The following is a 25,722-nucleotide window of genomic DNA, read 5'->3' as shown; positions in this document are numbered from 1 at the left end:
ATGCATCTTTCAAATGATATAGTGTAATTCCTAGATGAAAGAATAACTTATGTAAGATTTTTTTTATAATTATTTTAGGGTTTATTATTATTTACGTGTTCCGCCCTAAGGCACTGCGTGAAAGAGAGGGATGCCTTCGTGGAGAAATTCATAAGTGAAACTAATTCGTGGAAACACGTTACACATGGAGAGAGAACCATAAAAATCCTCATGCAGCCAACTTGTTCGCGGGATTCGAACCTCGGACCGAACTGCCAGTGTTAAGGAACTTTCCCGCTTGGCCGCTGGTGAGCCATATTTTACGGTTTACCACGTTACCATAATTAAATTGAAAATGATACATAAGGTTTATAAATATTGCAAGTAAAGTAGACCAAATTACTATCACTAAGTTTTTAATGTGCTGCCTAGACACAGGAAAGTGGTTAGTGACACTGACTGCCGCAGCGAAAGGTCCGCTTTCAGGCTGTATGGTTTAAATTTATTTTAACTAACATTTATTTTAAGTTATCTTTCCTATTTAGCCTTTACTTTCCCCTAGAATTGCCAATACTAGAGTATGTAAATTGTAATAGCGCGCGGTATATATTCAAATTTAGTGGAAGTAAGTTGAGTTTAAACGAGATTGTAGGTGTGCTACTTGAATCGCGAACGTGAATATTACTCGGTAGAAATTTAGAACAGCGCGTGTCGGCCTGTGTGCCTAGCTCGGCAGATTTTGCTAGATCTCTCAACTGCTTAATCAGTAAGCTCGCTGAATCTCAGCGATAATTTAGAACGTGGTGAGGTTAGTTTAAGATCTCAGAGCCTCGTGGATAGTGATCTCATCCAGTCATTATTTTTCAGTTCTACGTTCTGTTTCAGTTAAACCGCCGGATCGGCGTAGTTTGGGAGCGCCACGTGGACGCATCTGTTATTTTAAAAGTTGAATTAACCCTTCTTTAAACTCTTCTTACGCTTCTGTGTAAATTCACACTTAGTAGCTGTCACTACCACAGTTTGCTGACAAGTTGGGCCCTCTCGATCTTACATGGCATGGATGTAATTTGTCCGTCCCGTTATAAGAGGCAACGGTGTCCCACATATTAGATGCCTCCATAATAAAGTAACCACCGTCTCCGACCTTAGTAGTCGCCAGCGCCTATAAACAGCCTGATCCCACCCTTGGGAGGGGGCAGGAGTTTTTAATGTAAGTAATGTAATTTTTAATGTAAAAATTGTAAAAGGTGTTTGTTTTTTTCCTTCCAGACGTAATTTGAAAGCTCAGAGGCATAAGTAATGTTACTTCAATTTATGTATTTAATTACTTTCGCAAAGAATTACGATCTATTTCAAAATAAAGTAATAAATAAACACAAAACATAGCTTTTTCTAAAAAATAAAAAATTATTTTCAATATACATCAAAAGATGCGAAGAAAAACATTTGTTAAAAAATGGAATTATATCTAGCGCACTTTATATTTCAGATCCCATGCTGAATGGTTGCCCACCAGCTCGCGAGCGGTAAAGTCGCTGAACACTGGTAGTTCGGTCCGAGGTTCGAATCCCGCGAACGGGCTGGCTGCATGGGTGTTTTCGTGGTTTTCCCAATGTGTAACGTGTATACGAGCCAGTTCCCCTTAGAAAGTCCTCCACGAAGGCATCCCTCCCCTTAGGCAGGTAGCCATAGTGTGCTTTGCCATAATTAAATACACCACACCACCTATGCTGATTGGATAAATAACATTAAGAAGAGTGGGAAAGCCAAAATGTTGGAACTGTTTTTCAATTTATCTCATGCTTATCTGTCTATCTGCATTTTCCTGCACCCCTTTTTATTTATTTATTTTTTTTTCGAAACTCCTATTATTTTTATATACTATGTATGTGCTGGTTTCGGGAGTTCTTGCTAATGCTACACATGACAAATGGATCATTTTTGGCAGTTCCCTTTTCTGACTCAATTATCTCGAATCAGTGTCAGACTCACGAGCCAAAAGTGTAGTCAGACCACTTGAAAATTAAAATGCTGTTTTCTTGTTTAACATTCTGCTATTATAGGTTTATCTTTCTAGCAATATGCGGGATTAAAGCACAATGGGTTCTCTTAAACGAGCAAAGACATGTGTGTGCTTAGCAGGACAAAAGCATTCCATCAAATATTTGACATTTTGTTTCATCGTAATATTTATGTTATTTACATGAATTATTAATATTTTTAAATACATTATGCTTGTAGTTTTTGGGCTAGTTATGTCACAAATACTGGAATGTCTTGTGTGCTATTGTGATGTATGCATATCAGTAAGTTGTTTTTTGTTGGGGGGGGAGGATAGAGATTTTTTAAGTACCATTCACTGCGAAACTGTTAATTTCAATTTCCAATTATTGCTGTCAAAAATTAATGTTTAAATTAAACAGGAAGAATGTTGTGGTTTATATCTGTATTTAACAATATTTAGCGCCAAATTTAAAATAAAGTTTCCTGGGAAGTGTTGCATTCAGTATTAATTACATCCTTTGTAAGAAACGTTACTGGACACTTTTTTTTTCATTTCAGAGTTTCTAGTACTAAAACGGAACAAATGATTTTATGTTATCTGGTCTGTATTTTTACTTGACATGACCTTGTCCATCTTTCCACGCAAACGCACTAGATGGCAGGGCTGTGCTTAGCACCACACTGTTGAGATTTTTGTCGTATTCGTTAAGGTGACACAATGGATGCTGATAATGAACAAAGAGTTGCAGAGCCTTTAGGTCATTCCGAAACGGGAGATGTGAAAAATCAGCAATGACCTCATCGGGACTCGAACAACGGATCTCCCGATGCGCGCCGAGTGTGCTGACCTCTACACCACGAAGGCATGCTAAGAAAGGCGGCCCAATCGCCAAATCCTGGTGATGGAGAATCATCATCCATCTCTTTTTTTAGTTCAAGCACCACTCTAGAGACATTAGGTATTTTTTGAAAGCAGGAGCTTTGAAAAATGAGCAATGTCCTCGCCGGAACTCGAACCACGGACCTCTCGAATGCGCGTCGAGAGTGCTGAACAATACACCACGAAGGCATGCTAAGAAGAAGGGAGAAGTACCTTATAAAGTGAACATTAAGTTCTACGTTTAGCTCAGGAAAACCCCTACCGAAAAGTGGAACATGTTTAAGGAAGCATATGCAAGCGAGGCACTTTCAAGAAGTCGTATTTTTGAGTAGTACAAAAGGTTTCGTGGAGGCAGAGATTTAGTGCAAAATGATCCCAGAGCTCGTCGCCCGTCTATGGCACACACCGATTCAAACGTGTGGCGTGTAAGGCAGTTATTGCAAGAAGACCGTCGTGTAATTGTGCGTGTGATATCAGAAGAGCTGAATTTGAACCGTGTTGCGTGTCATAAGATTTTACGCGAAGATTTAATGAAACGGAAACTTAAGACAATAATCGTCTCTCACTCATTAACAGATAAACAGAAACAGGAAAGACGAAGAATTTCTGCTAAACTATTGGATACAGGCGGTCGTAATCCCGCATTTGTGCCAAAGGTTATTATGATTTTTTCTTGTTTCCGTGAGTGAAAATGCGACTGAAAGATACGCTTCATCAAGATTATTACAGACATCCAACGGCCTGTGAAAAATGAACTTGCAAGATGCTTGCAGTTGAAAATTTCCCTGCTTTCTTCCAAGACCTCCAGAAATGTTCGCAGTTGTGTATAGAGAGCCAAGAGGACTAATTTGATATCAGCTAGGATCATTACTTGGCAAATACAATTTTCTATTTTGTAAGATATTTGTCCTGGAACTTCTCCGACAGAGGATGTATTTATATCACCTAATAAAACAGGAAGCAGAAAATAATTGTGTCAAACTAGGTTCGAAAAATGTAAGAAATAAAATTTGCATAATTTTATTTGCTGATTTTTTATATAAATTTTATAACACTCCCCCACAACAGCCGACCTAAAGTATTTCTTCTAGCTCCCGTACTTTTTGCTTAATATGCCTTAAAACGTGTAGTACAACTTATAAAATAATTTCTCATTAGACAGGTAAAACAACATAAGATATTTTATGATTTATAATAAAAAAAACATCTTTTTATTTGATTTTTGCGAGCTGTGAAATAAAATACAGTGTAATATATACCACCTAAAAATTTCAATTTATTTCAAGTTGTGTCACGTTTAGAGATGGATCACCTCCGAACTTAGAAATATTGTCATAAAAGCTAAGTAAACTTCTTTCAAACATTTTATCCTCGGTAGGAATGACGTTATACCGAAACAATAAACTGTGAATGGACACCCAGTCTCTCTTCATGCCAGCTTATTGATTTTACCCTTTCCCTGTCGCCTTCGATCCAGATCTATGTCCAGCCTTCAGCCGCTGTGGCATAAGATCCAAAGCCCAAAGCAAAAGAATCCATTTTGGCCTCTTTATTGCACCCATAAATAAGATGGCTGGTGTTTCGGTGGATAATGCCTGCGCCCGGAAATTTCGATGCAGTAAACGGTGTTGCACGTAATTTTGAGACTTTCCTATATATCTCCTCTCCCTGTCAAGCAGTTGGGAATTCGTTACGTGATGGTTGTAAATGCCCTACTTCTGGCTCATAAAGTGGGACCACCGAAAGTGTCTAACTCAATTAGGATAGGTATTCTTTGTTGGCATGGAAAATAGATTCTTATTTTTTCTTACAGTATGGCGAAGAAGGAGTTTCTGTAAGTGTATTAACGGGATTCATACACCTTAAAACCCTTCAGATCTTCGAATATGTGACTGTTGCAAGAATTGGGATACTTTATTTATTTTAAAAGTAATTTTCCAACTTTTTACAGCTCACTACATAATGTAGCTGCTTTGGGAACTAGTAACTAGAAAGTTTGTGTTGCCACAAATATTTTAATAATTTAATCTGCTTTGTGACAAAGCTTTTTATGCATTCACGTCATGTTTCCACCTTGCGTGCACGATATTTTAAAAGTGGCTAAAGATACATACTTGAGATTTGATGGAGTTCTTTATATGGGCACTGTCTTCTAACTGAACCAGAAATGTGATGAATATTTTAATATTAAAAAATTTTATGCAAGAAAACATTACAGATTGCTTTAATAAAATTCATTTTATAAACTCAATTCCAAATAAAATAGAAATTTAAAGTGTAATTTTTAGGATTTTTGGTTTACAGTAGTTTGCAAATATTATTGAAAGCTATGTATTAAATATGGAATTAAATTATGCAACAGAATGCTTCAAACTGTGCGCGCAAGGTGGAAACATGACAAAAACTTTTGTCACAAAGCGGATTAAATTATAAAAATATTTGTGGCAACACAAACTTTCCGGTTACTATTGAGAGTGCTAATAAGGCTATTACTGTGGGTTTGTACTGAATAAAAGGAGTTGACCGCTAATCGTTTAATATACTCTTGAATAAGTTCAATTCGAAGGTCTCTATGAATATAGATGTTTGGAATATTCCAAGAAGCATTGATAATTTCTCGTAGAATTTTATTTTGCAAAATTTGTAATTGTTTAATATTGTTTTTAGCTGCATGTCCCCAGATCGGTGCTGCATAAAGATGGGCTGGGCGAAGTATGGAGCGATATAGAATTAATTTGTTTGGGCGAAGTATGGAGCGATATAGAATTAATTTATTTGTAGTAGATAAGTTGCTTTTTCTACGAAGAAGAAGTCGCATATGGGACTTCTTCAGCTACACTTATATATTTGTTTCTAATACTGAAAGAAATAATTCATGCTAAATTATTAAAATAAGATATGTTTTGAAATAGCCACAATTAAAATGAATTTCTTAAATTTTTAAGACATGTTTAGTTTTATTTTATTGTCTTTTTTTTATTATTATTATCATGTCATGTGTAAATATAACTGGTCAGTATATCAGCTAATTTCAATGTAAATCAGTATCATTCAAGCATAAGTAATCCAGATGTGTCTGCGATGTGTGTATATAGTGTAAGCAAGCGTGTCCTAATGTATGTTATTATTATTATTATTATTATTATTATTATTATTATTATTATTATATTTTTATTTTTATTTTTATTTTTATTGTGCTAGCTGTATATGCTAGCTCTGTCTTATTATTCCAAAGCAAATTACGGTAATGTCATGTAGGTATTTAGAAAGTATATGTATGTAACAGTGCTGGATTGCATGTCAGCAAATATGTATTAACAGAAGCATGTAAATAACTACTAATGTATATCTGCCCTTGTTTAGCCATGTACAATGCTATTCTTGAAGATTCAAAATCACTGGACCCGGGCACTTTGGACGGGTGTCTACCCGGTGGCATTTGTTTCGCGGAACTGCCAACCGGATGGTCCAGGCGTTGGGTTTGGGCGCCTTGTGCAAGCCTCCCATGTGGCCTCTCTGGCTTTACTCTGTATAAGGGCGGATGTGGCCCTATATGCTAATTAACTTAATTGTAAAGGGGTGGTGGCCACGTCCTCCGTCACTATCACTATCACTAGTTCCAGAAATACTATTTTATACTATTTTATGCATTCAGCTCTAAAAAATTTGAAGTAATTTCTTTCAAAATAAATAAAATATCCTAATTCTTGCAACAGTCACATATTCGAAGATCTTTGGGGTTTTAAGATGTATGAGTCCCCTTAAACAGAGTATTCAGTTTAAATTTTAATGTAACTGAAGGTGTTCCTTTGCAAATTTATGCTTATAAATACAGGCACTTTTTATAATAGTATAAACGTGTTTAGTTTTAAAGATAAACATGCTAACAATGCATAAGAAATATAAACAATATTTGGACCAATTTCATGTTTGTCAATATTTATTTGGCACCTAAAATTATACTGAATGCCACACAGATAATTCATAAATACAAAATTAGCTATAAGCACGATCTTTTTGAAACATTATCACTAACTTAGATAATAAATCAAACGAAGCTTCGTGTTGTTTACAAGTAGGAAGAAGTGGTGAAGAATCATCATCCACCACCTTTTCGTACGGGCGCAATTGTGGAGACATTAGGCTATAATTGAAGCATGAGACGTAAAGAATGAGCATTGCCCTAGCCGAAACTCGAACCTGGACCTCTCGAATACGCGCCGAGTGTACTAACCGTTACACCACGAAAGCATGCAGAAAGGAGGATAACAATACCTTATATACTTCCCCTTTTAAAGCAAGATTGGAGATTAAGGGTACCAATCGCCAAATTCTGAAAGTGAAGAATCATCATCCACCACTTTTTTTTTTTTTTTTTTTTTTTTTTTTTTTTTAAATTCGAGTGCCAGTGTAGTCATTAGGATTTTTTTTTTGGAAGCAGGAGACGTGAAAAATGAGCAGTGCCTTCGCCGGGACTTGAACCTGGACCTCTCGAATACACGCCAAGCTGCTAACTTTTACGCCATGAAGACATGCAAGAAAGTGGGATAAATATAAGATATTATATCCCTAGAATACTGTAACAAATGCATTAGCAAAGATTCAAAACAGTATGGTTGCCTGACCGTTGATAATATATAGGGAACCAAAAATAGTGTCTTAATCTGTTTAAAGCAAGAACCGACAATATGGTAACTTGTTCATAATAGTGTCGTTTTGACTTGATTGACTGATTTGGGGAAATCAGGAAAGACAATGGAGATCTGAATAAAATTGATGAGGAAAATACTGTTTTGCGTATTAAATAAAAATAAAAGCCACGAAAAAATGATAATTCATAATAAACCAATTAAAAATCAGAACTCTAACTAAACAGCTGTACGTTATCCATTATTTTTAATGCGTGGGTGAATATTTTATCTCCCAGTTCTTAATATGCGATAAATTGTCTAACCATAATGTAATGTATTTTTCAGAAATATTCTGGGCATCCCACTATGCATTCTTTACACTTTTAGAAACATATGAAAGAAACATTTTTGTTTTAGAATGGAGATGAATTGTTTTGAAAATTCTAAGACAAAAAAAGGATTTGTTTAAAATATGTAACTTTTTTCTGCTCAAGGCTATTCGAAACTTCGCTGATTGACAGAACTAAAATCAGTTTTGCCTTCGCCAAAATTCTAACCTTAACTCTCTGCGTTACTGTCTACATAACCCCATACGCCACGACAATGGAACCATAAAAAAGGATGTAATAATGCCTTACATTTTTTCCCACTATCTAGCTAGAAGAACTGTACTTATTCCGTCAAATCCAGATGGTAACGAATCATCATCTACCATGTGGTTTAACTCATGTGCCAGTGCAGTCACCATAAATGGTTTGAGATCAAAAAGTATTAGAAATCGATAATGTCCTCTCCAAGACTCGAACCACAGATCTTCCACATGCTAACAATTTAAACTGCGCCAGATTAGATAAAAGTCTCTTTCAGTACCTCATCGAACAAAATATCTAGAAGGACGTTTTGCTTCTAAGAAATTTATGTAGTTATGCTCCGTTGTTAAATCCTGGGATCCTTTCTCTTGACTGAATGGACCAACATGTCGAAATTAATTTTTGCCATCATCGTGAAATATTGCGCCTAAAACTAGCTTATAATAGTTCTGGTGCAATTCTCTAAAAGTAGTTTCTTGTTGTATTTCGCGTCTGTAAGTGTGATATATGGTTTATGCTATAAGAGCATACACATTGGAATTCAATAAAACTTTCGAACTATATGTATAATCTTATTTTTCTAAGGATACTTATATATAGGATATCTTTCGGAAGACAGGTTCTTGAAACAAAACACAGAAACCCTTGAACAGACATTAATGTATGGTAATGAAAGAGTTTCGAAATTTCAATTACTTGAGGTGAAAGAAGTGGATAAAATTAAAAAAAAAATGTTTTAATATTTATTTCTCGCATTTGTAGATAACAGTTGAATGGGAAATATAAATCTTAATACTTTGGAAGTTAGATAACTAATCCATAGAAATCATATTTAAATACTTCTGCGAAACCGAATATTTACGTTATCAGCCAGGCGGAATTTTAATATCGTAATAAAGTTCTTTTTCTTGCATGTATATTAGTACACGGATAGAAAGGACTGAAGCTTTGATCCGTCTTCCCGCCGAATTCTAAATTGTCCCTTTTCCCCGGATTAAAGTCATTATCTTCTAATCCCTACCATGCCTCTCATAATTCCCTGGAAATACGGATAAATCAACCTTAAAAGTGCCTCTTTGATGACCTAATTGTGAACCTCTGCAAGAGGCGTATGCTGGATCAAGACTCATTACAGTTGTTTACTTACAGTTCCCCCAAGAGCTCCTCGAAGAGTAAATTTTTAATTAAAGATTAAAACTTATACACTAGAGTTGGGACGTAAGGTTTTCACGTTTCTCTGATTAGAGTCGTCATCTGGGCACAGATTTGCTTGCCTATATTATTATTTGCAAGTTCTTTATTATCTGTGGAGATTTGCAATTGTATTCCAAATTATCTGCCATTTATTTTCTCATATTACCCTGCCGTTTTGGTAATTAATATGCTGCGTATGATTAATTATAAAATTATTCCGCAAGAAAATGATTCAGAGTTAGAATTATTTGGGATTTTAGGAAATAAATATTTTTAATATGAGTACTTAATCCATTTTTGTTTTGTTCAACTTATTAAAGATTGTTTTCCAAATTTTAAACTGATTCATGAAAATAAATTTTATTTATAAACAAGCCGAAACTGCGCGAACTATACGCAGAGTAATGTACTTCATTTAACATGAGGGAAGATTTTTTTTTTTTTAATCAGATAGACAATGATTTTCCTTCTATTTTTGTTCAAAGTGAATTATGAAAAATTTTTTCAAGCTCGAATGTAGCAATGTAACGCGATATGGTGTAAAGTTTTACTAAGAATTAATACTTCTTTTGTTATCGGTTATGTCTTTTTTTGGCAGTGACCTTGTAGAGTCATTAGGTTATTTCCAAGCAGGAGAGAGGAAAAATGAGCAATGCCCTCGCCGGGATTCTAACCACGCACCTCTCGAATACGCCCAGAGTATGCTGACCACTACACCACGAAGGCATGCTAAGAAGTCGGGAGAAATACCTCATAACTTTTTCAAAATTCGCCATCCAATTTGACCGATTTCTCCATCGTTTTGGGAAAAATTCGCAAAAACGCAAACAAAAGGCGCATTTAAATTCTGCTTTAATGTTCTACCCTATTCTGGAACGTTATACATTGTTCTAGAGAGTAAACGGATATGACGTCACCTAACGTTTTAGTGAGAAATAATAACGGAAACGCAATAACGACGTCGTGAGACTTAGGTGACATGATTTCGAAATTGAAATTGCTTAGAAATGTTAATATTTATTTTTTGTAAAAAAATTATAATTTTTTTGTTAAGAACGAGACTGCCATTGATAGCGGGAACCCGGCGACGGCGACGTGAACCTTAGATGGAGGTCGAGCAGTGTTTTAATATAAACGCCCTGAAAATGGCTTTTCGAAATCTTACGTACGCAGTGACTTTCCTCTTGTTTTGAAAGTCAAGTAAAATTAGCTAATGTCATTTCACGAGTCAAATTAATAATTAGTAACAACTGAAATGAATACGCTTTTATTGCTTGTCACTAAATCACTTAGTCTGTTGATTAATAACATAATAAATTTGAAAGAAAACCCTAACACACTGTCGCTTGGATGATAAAAAAATTTTCTCGGGAAATGGGATTGTTTATTAAATTCAAAAGCTAAGTAAAGGTATTGCATTTTACCGAATGGCGAAGCACATCTTTTATATCGCTGAGTTTTCTAATTATATTTGAAACATAATAATTTAATTTTATTTACATCTGTTTTAATAATTGTTAGATAAAATATAAACTGAAAATTTTTAAAATGTATTCAATAATAATAAAATCGAAAAATATTCTTATAACGAATCATAATAAAACGATCCAGTGCTTCTCTGGAAGAACATTTCAGTACTGGTAATTTAAAAAGATGTCCAAAATTCAGTCATTTTCTTCTAAATTTAATTTCAAATATCATTTTTTACCTCTATGCACGAAGTAAATGAAGTACTGTAATCACGAAAATTTTTTCACACCTCTCAAATGCATATAAACGATGTTTTTGTGTAACATCAGTACGTACGGATAGAATAAATAAAATCGAAAAATTTTAGGTCTTTTTTGCCAAAACGGTTTGAAAAATGGATTTAAAATGGATTCAGAAGAAATTTTTGTGACCCCCCCCCGTCTGTACGTACTTTTGCATGTATCTCGCACAACTCAAAAATGAGTAGCCTCAGAACGTTCAAATTTTGTATATGAAACTGATGTAAAATGCAGCTATGCACCTCTCTTTTTAGTTGCAATCAACAATCGATATATCACGATTTATATATGAATACATATCTGAAATATATCGACATATCACGATTTACAGAGTAGCAACATAAAGCATTTAAATAGCTGAGGTTTTAAACAAAAGTGCTTTAAATTAACATAGCATATAAAAAATACTGGACGGAGGTGTGGATTTTGAGCATAAGGAACACGTTTTGGTGAATGATATTTTTCGTGTTTTAGAACAGTCATTCTTGGTTGGCTGTCATACTCTGTTGTGTGTTGTCCGCTTCACGCAGCAATTCACAGCACCTAACTAGCATAAAGCAATCTAACCAAGTATTCTTGGTAAGCATATTAAACAATATAAATTTTATTGTGAAACGAATTACGATACGCTTTAAAATTTAAGCATAAGAATTAAAATTGTGATTCCAGTTATTATTAAAACATACATAACTGAATGATCTTTGTTCTCCTCTTTGATGTCAACGGCTTCCATGATGGTGAACATGTAACTTCAAGTTATTCAGGCCTGGCTAATAAGTAGCCGCCTTAAGAGGAGTTCAAGCATATGAATGTGTATTCATATGAATTTTCGGTAGTTAAGCTGCTTCTGTTTCTACTTAAAATAAATTGTATGTGTGAAAATATTTGCTCTCATGTATAAGTTGAACCGAATGAGACAAAATGACAAAAATAGATTTTGGGAATTATAGATTATGGATAGGCATAGTCAAACTCGGCGATTTCTACTTGAAATTATGCTCCAATTTTTAATTTTAAAAAAATCTAATGTGTACACCACATGACTTCCTTGTACGGAATATTAAATCACACGCATTTTTTCTTGCATTTCATTTAAACTTATTGGATTGAATTAAACCTACTTCGCCGACAGCTCATAAACCACAATAGAAGAAATGCATTCTTTAAAATTCACTCTAGTATTTGTTTACCATAGCGACACTCTGGTGCTAGATTCACTTAACAGTATTAATAATTATATAACAGTTAACTTATGTAATTATATAACGGTAACTAAGTAAACTGTTATATAATCCAATAATTATATAATAGTTAAATTATATATTTCGTTCATATTATAACTCATAATGCACAAAATTTAAATCATTTAATAAATAGAATTATCTAACCATTGCCACATGTTCTATTCAAATACTATAATAAAGCTAGAATGATGTATGAAAGAAATTAAGCAAACAAAACAAAAAAGAAATAGTTTTTCACAGACGATTGAGTATTTTTCATTCAATTAATTCAGTTCTCACTTCGCGAGAAGGCAAAAATACAGAAAAACTTAAAATATCTGTATTAAAAATTACAAAGTAAATCTTAAACACTTATTTCCTCGAAAAAATTCCAGAAAGAATTAAGCATGATTTAATTGGCAATAATAAATGAAGGCATTATCTTTGTTATTGCGAAGCTAAGTTTCTCTAGATTGGCAACAAATCCGCTACTCAGCTGTTTCAAATGTAAACAAGAGCAATGGCCGCCATCAAATTAGGCTTAGCGGCACTTAAACAATTTTAAAATTGTTGATAATTCTAAAAACTATTGCATACAGATTTACTAAAGGCATAAAAACCTTAACCGTAAGATAAAAACAACATAATTCAATCATTTTTAAAGCAAAAAATGTACAATTTACAAACATAATAAGAGTAAAGAAACTGAGATTCCTGAGACGGGAAACAGAGTGGATATATATATAAATATATTTATATACGTTTGGTGCGGCCGATTGCAACCAAAATACGAGGTGCACATCTACATGTTATAGCAGTTCTATATACAAAATTTCAACGTCCTGAGGCTACTCGTTTTTGAGTTATGCGAGATTCGTACGTACGCACGTACTTACATACGTTCGTACAAACGCCACGAAAAATTCTCTTCAGAATTCCTTTTAAAGCAGTTTTTTAGTTTTTTTGGTGTAAAAGAGTCTTTAATTCTGTCCGTACGTACAGATATCACGCAAAAACATCGTTAAATTTTATTCGATAGCGGTCAAAATGGATATTTTCGTTGAAATATGCTGCCTGAAACTTTTCGTGATTACAATACTTCCTTTTTACTTCGTACAAGGAAGTAAAAATGCATGTTCGTTACCGAAACTTTATAATTAAACAAGACTGTTATTGTTATTATTTATTTTCTGTTTATTCTTTTAAGTATTCTTGAAGTGTTCGTTTCATATTTATGTTTGATCATTTTTTACATATTATATTTTGGGTGTATTTTCAAATAAGTCGAGTTCAAATTATGAAATGGGTCATCGATGACCCGCAGCCTGCTCTAAGACTACTGTATTCAAAGCAGATCCACACCATTTGAAACTGTCAGTCATTTACAATGAAAGGTTTCGCTGCAATATTATAGTTTAAAAACTGAAATGAAGGTGTTATATTAATTGCTTGAATAATAATGTTATGCTTGAAACAGAGCCAACATCTCTAGAAATGTATTCTGTCTTGAATTATCTTCGGAAATACCTAGTTTTTTTAACTGTAGTGAAACATTGCTTAGCTACTTGCTTTTATCCAAAGATTTAAAACCAATGATTTAACCATCAGAAATTACATAGCTAAAACATATGTAGAATGATACACTATTCGTAATCTTTTCTAAGTTTTATCGAGAAATGAAATGCGGTTCCTAAAAGACTGCCTGTAAGAAAACCTAATTTACTTTTTTATGTTATTTATTACTCAAAATTAAAAAGCATCGAAGAAACTATTTATAAATGTTTTAATGCGTGCTTTTCTGCAATTAGCTATAATGAACTGCAACAACAAAAACTTGAATATAAATTTAATTCCATTTCAGGAATGTTAAGGATAAATAAATAATAAAATGATCGAAGGAAGGAAAAATTATTAATGAGGTAGATAAAAATAACACTGAATGCTTACAGGAAACAAAAAACCAAAAAAAAAAAAAAAAAAAAAAAAAAACAATAAAAATGATAATCAACAAAACGAGTATGAAAGATTGTTTTGCTTTACACATTGTTATAAATCGGCATTTGCTTTGACAAATGCAAAAGGAAATAAAAATGAAAATCTGAAAGATTTCAGATTTTACATACGCCCCAAAAGGGGCATTTTTTTGACGTTTTGTGTGTTACTTTTCTTTATTAAAGATCATGTTCTTCGCACTTACAGCATAAAATTCAGTTCAATAGCAATATCGCAAAACAATTTTTAAATGAGCATATCTTTAAAATTTCTGATACACAGTCTCACGCTCTGGACATAAAACGTTTTTATACCCCGTAGAGTGTTGCCATTGCTCGTTTTTAAATCGTTGAGTTTGTTAATTAAAAATTTGTTTAAGTTTTACTAAATATAAAATAGATAACAAAACAAATTCCAAATTCCAAATTTGGGCTTCCAGATGCCCATATTCGTGTGGAAACGTACGTTATTCAATATTGGATGGCTCTAGGTACCGCTGTTTTATCACAGTGCGAGAAACATACATACATTTATGCAGATTCTTCATTATTTATTTTCTGCAAATATAATGTAGGGAACTAAATGGTCTCCAAGTTTGGCGACTTTTGACAATTTCTTGCCAATTTTGCGAGACAGACATTTACCTCAATGTTAAATGGAATTTATCTTGTTATCTCAATTTTCCGACGGAGGTTTGCATTTTCTGAGCCATTTCTTGTTTAAATTATTTGCATATGTACAAAATTCGTAAAAATAATTCGTAGCTGGCTAGAGTGCTTCAATTCCACCCTCTGGGAGTCAAATTGTTGTGTTCTACTGGTTCGTCGATTTAGAGTAATTGATGGTAACACTTGATGAAGAATCAAAACACAATTTTTTTGCCAGTATTACACACAACAGTTCCAAGGGCATGTTTACAGTTTAAAAAAAACTACGATAAACATTCTGAAGCAATCAGTCTTCAGGCTATAACGATAAAGACAGTTTTACGGCAAAGCACTATGTACAGCTCCTGATTCGGTCGATAGCTCTCAAACTAATCTCTGCTTTCAAGACACTACTACACTACTGAATTCAAGATACTCCTACTCCGCATACATACAGGGTATATATAGCTTTAATCTACCTTCGAGAATATTCACGGCAAAGCCACTAAGAATGCGTTTTAGAATGTTTTCGTTCCGTCTATGGCATATTACCAGTGCTGTCGCCAAATGGACGATTTCGAGCTATATCTGGTAACCTTGTTTCTCCCTGTCACTTTCTGGCAACCCTAACCTGAGGAGGCTATCTTACCGTAGCTGGGCATTTCGCAACAATATATTCGCTGCCATAAAACAGCAACGAGATATATTTAATAATAGCTTATTTTTCTAATTATTTCAAGTTAATCCTATAATCGGAGTATTGTATTTAATTAAATATTTATGTCTAAATAAAAATGGTGGATAAATAGTTAAAAAAGCCTTTGTAAACAAAAATGCTTATGTCCGAAATTTAAAAGAAAAAAATTGTAATTGTAAAAATGAATATATTCTATAAAATTATTAAAAATATAAACAAACTTGTGCTGCAACTGTTTGCAACTGTAAATTATATTATGTTTCAAATAAAACTCTAAAGCTACTGATTCTTAATTCATATACAGAATCTCATAACATCGATTTAAAATTTTTAACAATAAAACCTATCTATAGAAACAATAGGCATACAAAATTAAACAAACATATCTTATGAATATTCAATTCTGAAATTTTTGCACAAGAATAATTGAATGACGCAGATATGCAAAATTCTTAGGTTTCCAAACATAATCGAACTAGAGTTATTTCATTTCTTATCGATGAAGATTTGAATTCTAGATGAAGCTGAGGCACTGAATGTTCAATATTTTCTTTAAAGATTTATATTTTCCTGCTACCCTTTCAGCTTAAGCATAACAGCAATAGAGAAAACTGAATTTTGAAAGGGAATATGATGCTACCGTCTGCTTTAATATTTTATGAATCTTCTTTCACTACAAAAGTAATCTTAAGCTGGATTACACTTTTTATTTTATATTACGTAAAAAATTAAATAAAATTTTACATAAAATAAAGCATATTTTTTCGATGAATTTTAATAATGTAAAGATTTTTTTTTTTTTACATTTATAAAAAAAATATGCATTTCAGAGGTGCATGCAGATTACACCATATGCTTTCGAAACATCGTAAACAAAAATATTTGTATTTTGCATGCAACGAAAAAACTGAGCTTCTGCTTTCTCCGTGCTTCTAGAAAATATTCGCAACGTATCCCTTTTTATTAAATGAAAGAACATAAAAGTCTGGTTTTAATCAAAGAAAAAGTCCATGTATCTACGATACTTCAACTGAAAGGTAATGAAATTTCTTGAAGAAGTTTAGCTTTCATATTGTTAGATGAAAATATTTAATTGCTTACTTAAATGGAAATGAAATGTAACATCGTCACAATTGAGGCTTTATTGCTGTGTAAGTACACGAAAAAAATATAATTATGTGTTTTAATTTTTAACGTAATATCGGACATTTATATCTACGTTAATTAAAGCGAAATTCCTTACACGGAGACATTATTCCATATTTTAATATATCACACTCAAATCAAAACTTTCTCTACAAATATTATCAACCCCAACCCCAATTTTCCCTTTTCACAAGCCTTTCTGTACGAAATTAAACACAAAATTAGACATAGATAAAAACACATTTCATTTTTACTTCCTTGTACGAAGTAAAAAGGAAGTATTGTAATCGCGAAATGGTTCAAGCAGCATATTTCAACGAAAATATCCATTTTGACCTCTTTCGAATGCAATTTAACGACGTTTTTGCATTATATCTGTACGTAAGGACAGAATAAAAGACTCTTTTCCTGCAAAAAAATTATAAAACTGCTTTAAAATAAATTCTGAAGAGAATTTTTCGTGGCGTCTATACGAACTTATGTACGTACGTACCTACGTATCTCGCATAACTCAAAAACGAGTAGCCTCAGAACGATGAAATTTGTATATATGACTAGAATAACATGCGGATGTGCACCTCGTATTTTGGTTGCAATCGGCAGCGTCAAACGTATATAAATATATTTATATATATATCCACTCTGTTACCCGGCTCAGTGATCTCAGTTTCTTTACTCTTATATGTTTGTAAATTGTATATTTTTTGCTTTAAAAATGATTGAATTATGTTGTTCTTATCTTACGGTTAAGGTTTTTATGTCTTTAGTAAATCTGTATGCAATATTTTTAGAATTATCAACAATTTTAAAGTTGTTTAAATGTCGCTAAGCCTAATAATTTTTTTTGATGACCGCCATTGCTTGTTTACATTTGAAACAGCAGAGTAGTGGATTTGTTGCCAATCTAGAGAAACGTAGATTCGCAGCAACAAAGATAACGCTTTCATTTATTATTGCGAATTAAATCATGCTTAATCCTTTCTGAAAATTTTTCGGGAGAATAAGTGTTTAAGATTTACTTCGTAATTTTTAATACAGATATTTTGAGTTTTTATGTATTTTTGCCTTGTCGCGAAGTGAGAACTGAATTAATTGAATGTGAAATATTCAATCATCTGTGAAAAACTGTTTCTTTTTTGTTTTGTTTGCTTAATTTCTTTTATACATCATTCTAGCTTTATTAGAGTATTTGAATAGAACATGTGGCAACGATTAGATAATTCTTTAAATGATATAAATTTTGTGCATTCTGAGTTATAAAATGAACGAAATATAATACTATTAAGTGGACCTAGCGCCAGAAGGTAGCTATGGTAAACAATTAGAGTGAATTTTAAAGAATGCATTTATTCTATTGTGGTTTATGCACTGTCGGCGGAGTAGATTTAATTCAATCTAATAAGTTTGAACGAAATGCAAGAAAAATGCGCATAATTTAATACTCCGTACAAGGAAGTCATGTGGTATTCACATCAGATTTTTTAATTTAGTATTAATTTTACTAGGCTGTTGTTTCCAGTACCAACATATACATATCGTGTAAATATTAACTTACAATTTGTTGAAAAACTAATATTCACTACTTGAGGGAGAGTAGTAAGAGTTACAAGAGTTAAATACTGTACATTTTCATTATTATTATCCCAAAGGCCGTTATGCCAGATGGGCTATTATTTACGCTTTGGCATTTTGCGTTGGTTCACTATAAAAGCCTGAATCACTTTTCAAATTTCTGCAGTGTTGTTTCTTCCATTATGAAAAAACAATGGTACCTAGAGATATCACATTTTGAAGTCCTAATTTGGAATTAGGAGTTTGGTTTATTATCTATTTTATATTTTGTGAAACTTTAACGAATTTGTAATTAAAACACTCAATAATTTCAAAATATTTCATTAACAGTAACATATATCGCATGCGTCTTCAAAAACGGATATTTTTTGCAGGAGGTTTCTTTACATTTCTTACTGGTAGTATGTTGGTAGCGTAGTATGTTGTAACGCAAGGACGTTACAATGCCTAACGTTATTTTCGTTGAATGACTTTGAATGCCGGTATCATTTTCCTCTAAATCTCTTTGTGAATCCCCTGTGAAAACGTGCCACTGCCCGCTTTGAAATGGTTAAGTTTCTGAATCAAAAATCCGTTAAAGATTTTAAAAATATGAAATAGGTAATAAAAAAAATTGAAATTGAAGTTCGGGCTTTCAAATTGCCAATTTTCGAGTGGGGGACTACGTTATTCAATCTTTGATGGTTCTGGTTATCTTTTATTTTTCACAGTGCGAAAAACATACATTAATTCATGCATATTCTTCATTATTTAGTTTCTTTAAATATAATACTGTGCGATAATATCTGGTGGCAATAATTTGAAAAGTGGTACAGCCGTTTATTGTTATTCGAAGCAAAATGCCGTTTTTAGACTAATAGCCTTTCTGGGCTAACGTCTTTTTGGGCTAAAAATAAATTTACTAAAGTGGTTTATATCTCATTAGACCACTGCTCAAGTATCCTGCTGTTTATTTTCTGAAAACGTCTGAACTTTAATTTCTGTTGTGGTATTGAAGAAACATTTTATCTGTGTGTTCGTCGTCGAATCATGCGAACATCAACAGATGGATCGATATGAAAATTTACGCTTAGGAAGGCAATGGGCTGGACTTGTCGATTATCAACAATCATTCCTTCAGATATGTTCTCGGTTTTGGTTTGGTTTACTTAATTACGGCTAAGCGCACTAGGGCTATCTCATTAGACCACTGCTCAAGTATCCTGCTGTTTATTTTCTGAAAACGTCTGAACTTTAATTTCTGTTGTGGTATTGAAGAAACATTTTATCTGTGTGTTCGTCGTCGAATCATGCGAACATCAACAGATGGATCGATATGAAAATTTACGCTTAGGAAGGCAATGGGCTGGACTTGTCGATTATCAACAATCATTCCTTCAGATATGTTCTCGGTTTTGGTTTGGTTTACTTAATTACGGCTAAGCGCACTAGGGCTATCTGCCTAAGGGGAGGGACAGGACAGGAACAAGTACAGGGGGCACCTGGCCATCGTCATTGACAAAAATGGTATAGCCCCCATGCACTACCTCTCTAGCGTACCGCCCATCCACAGGGGACCTGATTACGGTATACATAGGACATAGTACTAACAACAAATAAGACATGGAACATCTTACTGTTACAACATACTTCGACACATAGGACATAGCATTATCATATGGTTACAGATTATTTATAGTGCAAGAAGTTACAGTGGATGGACAAAAATATGGAAACACCTTGTGAAACGCATCTTTGAAAAGAAAGATTGATTTTAATGAAATATGTAGGTGGCGCTGGCGTTTTTGACTACTGACGCCACCTATACAACTTCGTAAATCTGCTAAACAGTTCAGTTGTTGTCGGAGTACTGTTATGTGAGGTTGTCATTGCATTATGTCAGAGTTAACAGACTTTGAACGTGGGAAAATTGTTGGAGCACTATGGTAGGTGCTTCCGTAAGCAAGGTAGCCGAGGTGTTTAGTGTTTCAAGAGGTACTGTATCGAAGATTTATTCCGCATATTTGAAAAGCGGAAAAACATCATCTGCTAAATCACAGCGCGGACGAAAGTGTGTCCTGATGAGTGATCGTGACAGACGATCATTAAGGGCAATTGTGACGAAAAATAAGAAGACGAAAATAAGAAGAAAATTTCTGCAAAAGTTACTGCTGAAATGAATGTTGTGTTACCGAACCCTGTGAGTACCAAAACAATTAGAAGGGAGCTTCATAAACAGGGAATTGCTGGCCGTGCTGCAATCGAGAAGCCACTCATCAGTGATGCTAATGCCCGTAACAGGAAAAGGTGGTGTTTAAGTCATAAAGCCTGGACTATAGAGCAGTGGAAGCGAGTAATATGGTCTGACGAGTCTTCTTTCACATTGTTTCCCACTTCTGGCCGAGTTTACGTCTGGAGAACGCCATCTCAAGCCTATAATACAGACTGCTTGTTGCCAAGAGTGAAACATGGCGGGGGTTCTGTTATGGTTTGGGCAGCCATATCGTGGTTCTCTGCTAGCCCCATGATAACCGTGTCAGGGCACATGACTGCCAAGACTTATGTGAACATTTTGGCCGATCAAGTTCATCCCATGGTACAAACTTTGTTCCCCGATGCTGATGGTGTCTTCCAAGACGACAAAGCCCCTGTTCACACAGCTCACATTGTCCAGGACTGGTTTTCTGAGCACGAGGATGAGTTGTCCCATCTCCCCTGGCCACCACAGTCACCAGACCTGAATATTATCGAACCTTTGTGGTCTACATTGGAACGGAAAGTGCGTTCTCGTTATCCACCGACAACATCGTTATCTGAACTTGCCACCGTTTTGCAGGAAGTATGGTATAATATTCCCTTGGCAAACATACAGGAACTGTATTTATCCATTCCGAGAAGACTGCAAGCTGTTTTGGATGCCAACGGGTTTCCTACACCATATTAAGCAAAGAAACATGTTTTTTAAAGGTGTTTCCATATTTTTGTCCAACTCCTGTATGTTCAGTATAGAGCTTGTTGGTTTTGGCACCGACCATAGCCAGCCCGTTCTCGGGATTCAAACCTAGGACCGAACTGCGAGTGTTCAAAGACTTTACCGCTCAGCCGCTGGTGGCCGATATGTTCTCGAGAGAAGTCCGAATCAAGCAATCTATGAGCGATTTAGAAAGCCGATAAACCAAAAGCGTAGGTGACCAGATGATTTACTAGCGTCTTCGTGTCATTCATCATACTTTAAGACTCTTATTATCGAGCAAATCACGAGATAAACTGGGTTCACATTCCAGTTGGAAACTGAGATATAGATGAACATTTCTTTTTCCTTGCTATTAATATTATGAAAAATGCAGCAGATATTAAATTTTAAAGTTTTCTAACAAAGTTCCTGCCATGTTTTTTATGATATAAATAAAGCAGCAATTGATTCATAGAACAAAGGAAAAATCGAGAAACGGTACTGGTATAATAAAAATTTCTTCATATCCTGCGATTTACATAAAAAAAATCCGGGAATTTTTCGCAGATTAAATTTTATGTAGCATGTTATGGTATTATGTGTGTTAGAATTTATGTGGGGGAAATATCTGCTAAATTGGAAGCAGTGACGTAAATAAATAATACGTAACGAAACAAATCAGACAAAACCAATCAGATACGATAAAAATAATCAGTATCGTTATTTTAAATCAAATTATTGAGCCCACAAGCGACCAAGCTAAAGTCGCTGAACACTAGATCAGGGCTCGAATCCTGAGGAACGAGTTGGCACTAAGGGGTTTTTCATGGTTTTCCCATATGTTACGTGTATACGAGCCAGTTTCCATTAGAAATTCTTCCACGAAGGCATCCCTCTCCCTTAGGCAGATATCCCTGGAGATTTTTGTCATAATTAAATAAATCGTAACAAGCCAAATTAATCGCGCGAAACTGTGTATCGGAAATTCTGAAGACACGCTCTTTTAATACGGTTTAAGTGCGAATAACATGATATTTAATAAATAAAGGTAACACGCAAAACGTTAAAAAAGCGCCCCTTTGGGTGTAATATAAAATCTGAAAGCTTTCAGATTTTTTTTATCTAAATTTATTCTATTATACATTAATTCTAAACTACATCTGAAATATCGAACAATTTTAGCAACTTCAGGGGAATTAAAAAAAAAAATTACAATATTTTAATTCGAATCTTTCTTTTATTATCATAGAGCGTTATAATATATATATTTCCTTATGTGATTAATTAAAAGATTAAATTAAAAGATAATAATTAATTTAAAGATAAATAATTAATTAAAAGATAAGAAGATGAATAATTAATATCCATTTAATTATTTATCTTCTTATCTTTCATGTTGAGAGTTTTCTCCGCTATTAATAGTTGTAAGGAAAATTATCGTATCTTTATTAATTGACTTTTCATGCACTATTCAATAACATAGCGACAAGTTCATGACAAGAGATAAGTGCATTACAAAGCTTATTGAATTTAAAAATGAACAATATACAACAATGCAGTATATTTTAAGGAAAGTTACTACATTATTAGTATTTTCTTTAGATTTTGTAGAAATACCTGGAAGTAATTAACATCTTGTCACCGACAAACTACGTATATAATTTCTTAACGCCATTCAAGTTCATTACGTTTACGCTTTGTTATTGAACATCAATGAAAAACTAATTACTTGTGTTCCATTTCAGTGCTTTCTATTTCGTTATCACATACATTATCCAAAGTAATTCATTTCGCTTCTGTTTTATCTTTCAATAAAACAGATTATCTAAATTAAACGGAATTCTTTCCTTGCACCACAAAAATCTTTTGTTTGTGTTCAGATACCCTTTGTGCAACGGAGACCAAAAGAGTTGGTTGTTTTACAGATGCTTGAAACAGGATATCGCACTTTAACATTGTGCTTGTAAGATGCATTGTTTGTTCCGAAAGAAACGCAGTAAATTAAATATGTTCTTCAATAATTCTGATTCCTTAAATTAGAATCTGTGGTAAGACGATTTATCTTTTATACATGTGCTGTGAAAAAAAAATGCTTAATAATACGTTTTAGATCTAAAGAACACTGAGCACATTAAAAATGATCTCATATTCACAAATGAGAGTATTCTTTCATTAAATAGAATGTTTTCATTCATTTAATTTTTCTTAATAAATCGCATATGTATTTTGCGCTATTAAATGTGTTTTAATATTGCTACATTTAATTTTTTCATTATATATGGTATTTAAATCGCAGCTCAAACTATAAAGCTCAAATGTACAAGATCCTAATATTTATTGTCATGTCGATGTATATCATGGATGGATGATTGCCAGAGAATCAAGGAGATTTGACTTCTACTTTCACCCCAGTTGTGAGGTAGAGTACCCCAGGGGGCGGTTCAGTTAGAATATAGTGTCCATATAAAGAATTCCATCAAATTTCAAGTATCCCCCTTCTCTCCTACCACCAAGCCACACGAGAGGACTTTCGACGCGCCATTTATGTCGAGTGCCCCATGCCGCAAAAACACTATATATTTACAAACATTTCTGCCGTCTCTGGGATTTGAAGTCGAGCCCTTTGGTACCGTAGTAGGCTCCTTTAACTACTACAACATCTGGGCGACAATCATCCTAATTTTGCAATGCTAAATTAGATGCCTTTCAGACCCTACTAGAATGGCAAGTGATTTTTATCTCCGTCTGTGGAAATGCGAAAAGTTCTATGAAGTTTTCAAATATATCTTTTTATTAAAACTTTTCCATATCAGAAAGCGCAACTCGTTTTCGTAACCAAATTCTACCACTTGCAGGTATCAATATAATAGAAAATTTACTTTAAAATTTAAAATGCGTTGAAGTCTGGGACTATACAATTTTTCCTTAATTCAAGCATTGCCTCAAAATCTGAAGTGACACGACTTAACTTCAGCTAGCTGAAGTGACACGACTTAACTTCTAAATGGCTAATACCGGAATGCTACTTAGTAGAGATCTGCGGGCATCGCTGACTAATGCTGCACATCTAAAACATTGAAATTCCTGGCTTTAAATAATCATAACTCCTTTCTATCCTTATGAGAAAAATGAAAAGGAGAAGTAAGAATCCAAATCCAAATCATAAAAATAGATTAATTAATATAATATAGGTAATAAATATATTTTCTAAACCTATTCCGTGATAACAAATAAATGAGATTTTCTGTCTCTTAAGTTTAAAATAATTGTATAATGTTTATAATTTTCATACTCTTCTGTAAACTGAAATTTTCAAACCAAATACTGAACCAAATATTTTTTTTATTCTTTACTGTTATATCCACCATTTGGAAGATGTTCTTCATTCTTTTTCCTAAATTTATATGAATTTCATTTATGAAGAATCTATGTTATTAATATATTGCGACTGGTAATTGTGAAACCATTTCGAATGTTCGCAAGGCTGAAATTTCCTTTTTGTTTCAGTCTAAAATTAAATCTGTCGACTTACATTTTTTGTAACGTAATAGCAATAATTATGTATAATTACGGGTTTTAATGTACTTAATTTTCTAATACTCGATTTTTGAAGTTTTTTCCTCTATTTCTAAGAGTCAAGCAAAATTTCACTAATTACTGCCGATTTATTGCCATGTAGCCTAGCAAATATATAAAACAGCAAAAATAAATAAATAAATACATATACAAGTTTGAAATGAGCAATACTTAAAATGGTGGAATAATAGAATCTCACTTTGTAAAAATGAAATATGCTGAAGTTTGTAATTGTATTACAAAAATATGAATTTTTTTAAGATTTTATATTACGCCTAAATGTTGAGTTTTTTTAACGTTTTGTGTGTTCCCATTATTAGCTAAATATCATGTTCTTCGCACTTAAGTAATAAACTTCAGTTCAACAGCAATATCATAAAATATTTATAAGGAGCATATCTTTATAATTTCCTATATACGGTCTCGCGCGCTAGATTTTTTTTTTCACTGTGTTGCCATAGCTCGCTTTGAACTCGTTGAGTTTGTTAATCAGATATTCATTAACGTTTTACGCAGTATGAAATAGATAATAAAAAATATTCCAAATTGCAAAATCGGACATCCAGCTGCGCATATTCGAGAGAAGGACTACGTTATTCAAAATTTGATGTCTCTAGGTCCCATTGGTTTTACACAGTGCGAAAAACATATATACATTCATGCAGATTCTTCTTTATTTAGTTTCTTTAAATATGATGCAGGGCGATAATATTTGGTGGCAACAATCTGAAAAGTGAAACGCCATTCATAGTGAAACGCCACAAAATGCCAAAACGAAATTAATAGCCCATCTGGGCTAACACTTTTTGGGCTAAAAAACTTCATTTATTTAGTTCAACAACGCTCATAATTCATCATGCGAGGAGCCCTTTACTTGTTTTTCTCATTGC

The sequence above is a fragment of the Stegodyphus dumicola genome, chromosome 7 (genome assembly GCF_044657685.1).
Source record: "Stegodyphus dumicola isolate Sdum_Otavi_A_Nest chromosome 7, ASM4465768v1".
Taxonomy (NCBI): Eukaryota; Metazoa; Arthropoda; class Arachnida; order Araneae; family Eresidae; genus Stegodyphus; species Stegodyphus dumicola.
This window is presented reverse-complemented; position numbering follows the sequence as displayed.